We start from the raw sequence: 6,638 nt of genomic DNA on the forward strand, positions 1-6,638 counted from the left end.
TACTTTTTTTATTTATTTATTCATACCTTAAAGTTCCCAGAGTGATATTACATGAGGGATGGGCCAAAAAAGGCAGCGGTTCGCAGTTTACATGCGAAGTAATGACTCTCTATGGCTGTTGTGAACTGGGTGCAATCCCTTAACATAGTGATGTGGGCGAGAAGGTTGTTCTAGTTTTGTGCTGTATGTAGAAAAAAAATACTTCTGGAAGGTGTTTGTATGGGTGTGCTCAGGATATACGGTTTTGGGATGGCAGTGGCAAGATGTCTGATGGGTTGGTCTGATGAATGCATTGCCTGGTGGCTAGGAATAAGAAAACTTATGATAAATACGCAAACCTATAATTTTACGACTAGAGACAAGAGGAGGAAGGCCACGTTGAGATTTTACAGAACTTATACTGATGTTGTTCGAGTAATTAGAGGTAATGAATCTGGAGGCATGGTTCTGGATGAATTCAAGCGTGTTTGTAAGGTTAGCTTGATGAGGGTCAGAAATGGTATTATCATACTAAACTTTAGGTCTTGCAACTATTTTATAAGCTGTTATTCTTGTGGTGGCAGGTGCCAAGGAGACGTTGCGACAAAGATAACTCAGGATTCGACTAGCAGAATGAGTAATGTTGGTAACATGTTATGATCATGTTAGATCACAGGAACTTTGAATACCTAGGTTCTGGTGTTAGTTGTGGCTATAGGACAATTAAAATCCGAGGACACCTAAGCACTTATGAGTTGCGAATGTGAAAGCATTAATCTCCAATTGAACACCCCTGAGCGGTGCTTCGAGTTTTGTGCTGCGAGTAATGTAACATAGCGGTACGTGCTGCCCGAGCCAGCAAGCAGCAGCAGCCTGTGGTGCCAACATTGCACGCCACTCACGCCCTGCGTGACGAGAGACCGAGGAAGCAGCAGCGGCCACCAAGGCCGGCAGGTGCGAACAGCAGTTAAGCCCAGTGGGGGTGAGAGAGAGATACAGACCGCGCACCAGTTCCCAAGAGCGAGACAGTGGCACCCGCATGCACGCGTCATGCGACTGCCTCACCGATGGTAACCTGTCTAGCCCCGTGGTGTTGCATCACCGTATCTGCTCCATCGAGGTGCGCTGTTGACGTGGCATCATGGCAATGCCTTCTCCACTCAACCAACACCGTTTTGCCAGTTCTGCTTCGTCGAGGCGCACTCGTGGCATGGCGTTGCAGCCAATAAGAATTTAGGTGCTGTTTCACTGCTATAGACACCAGCTTTTTTGCCGAATGGGCCATTTTATGCTTTCACATCAATATAGAGTGTAAATAGGGGCTATGTAACCATTATGTCAGTGAAAAGGCATTACAAAGGTTTTGTTAGTATTGATGGACATTAGCCAATTGGCACACCAGTCCTGTATCTTGATAAGGTACCTCTGCAAAATGGAAGGGTGAGACAGGTTAGCTGCCAGGTGGTACAGAACACAGTTGTCTGCTAAAAGTCTGTCGTTAGAATCAATCTTAAATGGAAAGTCGTTAATATAAATTGAAAAGTGGAGGGGGCTTAGTACAGTACCTTTGGAAATGCCAGAGTGTACGTGAGAGAGGGGAGACCTGCAAGAGTCAACAACAACAAACTGCCGGTGATGAGTTAACTCACGAATCCAGCTGAACACAGATGGACCTAAGCTTAGGCATGATAGCTTGAGTGACGGTGAGCAACCTTATCAAAAGGCCTTTTCAAAAGAAAACACAGCATCAACGAGAATATTATGATCAAGGTGTGAGTAAATTTAATGAAAGAAAAGAGTGAGTCGGGTTTCATGAGAGTGGGTGGGGTGAAATCCATTCTGATTGGAGTGAAAAAAGTTGTTAGAAGACGGGAAACGCGCTACTTCTGAATACAAGATATGCTCCATTATTTTGCAACATACACTGGTGATGGTTATGGGACGATAATTGTTTGGAGATGACCGGTTACGTTTCTTGAATACAGGAATGACCTTCTGCCAGTCTGCTAGAACTGATCTTGTATTCTGTGATTGCTTAAATATAACTGATAAAATAAAACTGGTTACTTGTTTAGTGTTCTTGAACACTTTAGCGTTTATACCATCTGTTCCAGCTGATGACAAATTTTTTAAAGTTATCAATGATGTTAGCAATACCACTCTGGCAAAAGGTGCTACAGCTCATCAGGGGATGCACAGACAATAAGATTGAAGGAAGCTTCTCAGTGTATTTGCAGGTGTAGACAGAGCAAAATGTGGTATTAAGCACATTAGCAATTTCGTCTTTAGATATAGGGCAGCCATTAGTATTGCATAATTAAATGCTGTCTGACTTCTCAGTTTTAATCGTTTTCCAAAATCATTTGGGATTGTTGCATAGCATAAATTACTGTTATTGTAAAAATTATTTGTGGCTTGTGTAATTGATGCCATGTACTCTTTTACGGCAGTACAGTATTGCATCCATGCAGAGTTAGAATTGGAATGCTTCGTAGGTCTAAATATTCTTTTTCTTATTGTTCAGCTATTTTATGTTGGCATTAAATCATGGGAACTGTGCTCGCTCATTAACTGTAATAGAACATATTTTGCTGCGAGTCGCAACATTTCATTTTCAAACAAGATTCAGTTGGTTTCAGTGGAGTGAGGTGTTAGTGAAGATGAACAGCGAGATCTTTGCGAAAATCTCCTAGTTCTTCAGTAATGGCAGCATAGTCACCTTGTGTGCTTTTCTGGTTTTCTTGCTTTTAAGTATGTCACTAGACACGGTACTGTTAATCGCAGAGTGATAGCTTAGTGGAGGAAGAAGAGTTAGTGTGGAGAAAATATTGGCGTGTGTTGTTAAAATTAAGTCAAGAATCTTGGACGAATGAGTTGTGATGCACGTTGGTTCTGTGATAAGTTGGTATAGGCTAAATGTAAGGCATAAATTCAGAAATTTGCTTTCGGCATTATTTCTTGACAGTGTGGCTGCAGGGTTAGTCCAGTCCATCGACGGAAAGTTAAAATAACCACTTAGTACATATGTCCTCTTGAGGCGTAGCGTGCACAATTGTGCATGCCAGTATAGTGCGTCAAAGCAAAAGCACTGATGAAAATAATGATATGTAAAATGTGTCACATACTTGAAACGCTTCTGACTGGTCCTGTGCTGCAAGTTTTAATAATATGTGAGAAATGTTTTAACAAAATGAATTGGCTGGGTGTTTGCTCTCAGTGGCAGTATGTCAGCGGGATATGCCTGTTTTACATCAGGCATATCCTTCAAATGACTTGGATAGTGCTTTCCAAGTATCATAGTCGTAAAATAGTTGATGTTCTCATATCTGACATTTTTGTAGATCATTCTCGCATGGAGTTCTCATTCTGCAAGCTTCACAAAACTCACTTAAGAGTTAAAATTTCTTAATTTGTTCTGCGGTTGTAAGCTTCTGGTGATTCTAAAAATACGAGAAATGTGAAATTAAATTTTTGATGGACATTACATGTAGGTACCATAATCTGCCCTTGCTCTGGCACATTTTAAAAAGATTTCGTGCTTGCTGCTGCTTTGTTTTTACCCACTTTACAATAAGAATACATTTTTAAAATTGCATTGTTCAATCCAGCACTCTATATAGGCTTTCCTGCTTTGTCTAAAAAAAAACATTATGTATGCGCCTTGCCATTAGGGAAGTAAGCTGCTGAAGTGACGCGGACTGGTTTCACTGCCTGCTGGTAACTAAAAGTACCAGTGAACCAGGCAGAAGGTGATACCAATTATTCTACTGAATGGTGCAGCTCAGAAAATGCTATCTTGTTGCAAAATTTTGAGAGGAAACAAAGCAGCAGTAAGCACTACACCTTAGAAAAAAAAGGTTATGCACATCCCACATACTGTTGGAATTGATGTTATGTGAAGCATTCTGCAGGCAGCTGGCTATCCAGCATTGTTTGTCGTTCAGCAAAACAATACCAGATATACTGATGTGTTTGTGTAATGCAAGCAGTTGTCTGTGACAAAGCAGCAAGACATTGATGGTGACGACATGACAGCTGATATTTTGTACTCTGACAACTAAATGTTACAACCTGTTCCATTATGACCAGGGCTGATACCGCAGGCACTACAATTTCGCACAGTGTCTAAATAGCACTAGCTGATGAGAAAGGGAGATGATTGAATCTTCAAAGTATATTAGATTGATTTACATCCCGCAAATAGCTTAAAGTTGAAAGCCCAAGTTCTTCTTGAAGGAGCTACTGGAGTGTCAAAGCAAGACGTCATTACACTCAGTCGTGCTTTTGCATTACGTGCATGTAACCTGCACCACACAAATAGCCAGCAGCAGCAAGAACAACTCGGAGATTCACCTGAAACCACTTTTGGAAGTGCTTGCACAGCAAGGAGGGAGACAGACAAAATTTAAGCAGAGTCAACTCCAGTTGACATCACTACTGGGTGCTCTGTAATTACTGTCACACACTTTGATACATAAGTGTGCCTATGATTTTTAATATTTCTCAACATAATTTCTTCAGACTTCTGTATTTCAGCAGTGTTTCATGCCAGTTTGTTTATTTCTTGGAGAATAGGATGCCCAGGATTACGTTCATGAGGAATCTTATCATTAAGTGAGACCAGACACTCCCCTTTCGAGGTTGTCAAAATTCTAAACATTCTCTGCAAGATAGACCATTGGGATCTTGAATATGGCACTCTTAAGGATGTAATCTGCAATGGTCATCCTGGCTAAGTGGTCACTTCTCACCTTAATAAAACTGTGAGGAAGAGAATTCAATGTAAGCCACAGAGAAGCATCAGAAGGCTAGCCTTGGAGCTGAATGTGTTGGCAACAACAATGAGAAGAGCCATGTTTCCCTAAAAGTTCTAAAGAAGAGATGGATTGATGGAAGTGCAGAGCAAGGGAAGATTGGAAAAATGCCGACTGCTTATGGCACTGGTCGCGAATTCGAAACACTTGGCGACTGTCTTCACAAAATTAGAAAATTTTATTATAGAGGCCCGTCACCACACTCAGAACCTTGTGTTGTACAGACGTCACAGCTTGCTGATGCAGCCACTTGAACAGTTTTTCAAAACTTTCATGCAGTGCCTGCCATGGTTTGAGCTGAGGTAACCGCTACTGGCCGCATTCCTTGTTTTTGTGACAAAAGGTGCAAAGATCGACATTCACACATATATTAAAGGTATTCTAGAGCCTCATTCACTGCCCTCATCCCTGTTCCACTTTGGTGAGTAGTCTTCAACTTGCAGCAGGACAGCGCCCGAGCACAACAATCGAAGAGCAAATTAATGCCACAGCAATTGTGTTGCACTCTTACGCCCGACTTCATTCCAGCTGAAAAGTGGCCCAAAACTACCCAAAACTAAACCCAACGTCTTGTGTGTGTGGGTTATTCTTGAAAGGGAGGCCCGTGCCCGTCAGCACACCAGCATGGTGGCCCTCAAAGCATCACTGGAGTGAGCATGGAGAATAATTCTCCTGGAAATACTTTGCAGGCTGCAATTGAAGTGTACCCAGGATGTTTAAAGGCTGTGATCAAGGCCAATAGCGGAGGCATTCAATAAAATGTTTTGTGTTGCATTACTAATATATCAGGTAAATGCCCCACAAAAGATTTCATGAGGTTTTCTGTCCTCAACCAAAATATTACGCATACACTTTGCAACGGTATTTATGACGCACCCTGTACATAAGTTTTGTGTGTTGTATCCATTGGCCCAAGTTGGCATCAAAGAAGTGCATTTAAGAGCGGCACATTCTCAGTGGCCCTTAGGGTGCATATTCAGTGCTCTTCGAGATTGGCCCACATATTTAGACTGCACTATCTTTGGGGTTAGCCCACAATTTTTATTGCACAGTCGTCAGGATTGGCCCACGAAAATGGCTTCAAAGTTGCCAGATAGTCATTACGGAAAACTGAGTTGAACTCACCAAAAATGCTTCACATTAAATGTTTGAGGCGGGGGTTGTGACAAAAGGGACCTTTGTCTGTTATGGGAAAAGGCAGGAGAGGAAAGTCGCTTGTTAGTAAGGGTGTGTGAAGATTTGAAACTCTTGAATAACAAATCAAATAGTGTCCTATTCAACTCTGTTTTCGAATCGAATAGTCACTATTTGTAAATGTGAATATTTTTCTAATACTTCTAAATGTGAACTACATCCAAATAAAGATAAAATTGGAGCAAACATATGGTAAATTTTCGACCCCGCAGGCATAGTATATACAAAACATGAAAACTTGAGTAGTGGAGGAGACTTGCGTAGCCTTACTTTACAGGCTGTACAGCGATCAATCGCACCCTCTGAAGAGCCCGGTGCAAAAAAACTACTTGTTTGCTCTTAATGCTCTATTTGTGCTTTTAATAAACAATGCTTCATAACATACTACTACGTAATGACAGAAACTTGCTAACTTTAAGAATACTGGGATGTGAACATAAATTGATATTGTGATAATGGCTGTTCATTATACGAAATATATTCGAAAAGTGTTCTGTGTTCAAATTGCTTCTGGCATTATTAGATTCGGTCTTGGAAATCACTATTTGCACACCCTCTAACGAGAGAGAGAGATATTTAATGGCAGAGAGGTGGAGAGGTCGGCCTGAGTGAAATGCCTCTAGCCTGCTAGTCCACGCTGGGGAAGGGGTT

Source organism: Dermacentor albipictus, chromosome 1 (genome assembly GCF_038994185.2).
Source record: "Dermacentor albipictus isolate Rhodes 1998 colony chromosome 1, USDA_Dalb.pri_finalv2, whole genome shotgun sequence".
Lineage (NCBI taxonomy): Eukaryota > Metazoa > Arthropoda > Arachnida > Ixodida > Ixodidae > Dermacentor > Dermacentor albipictus.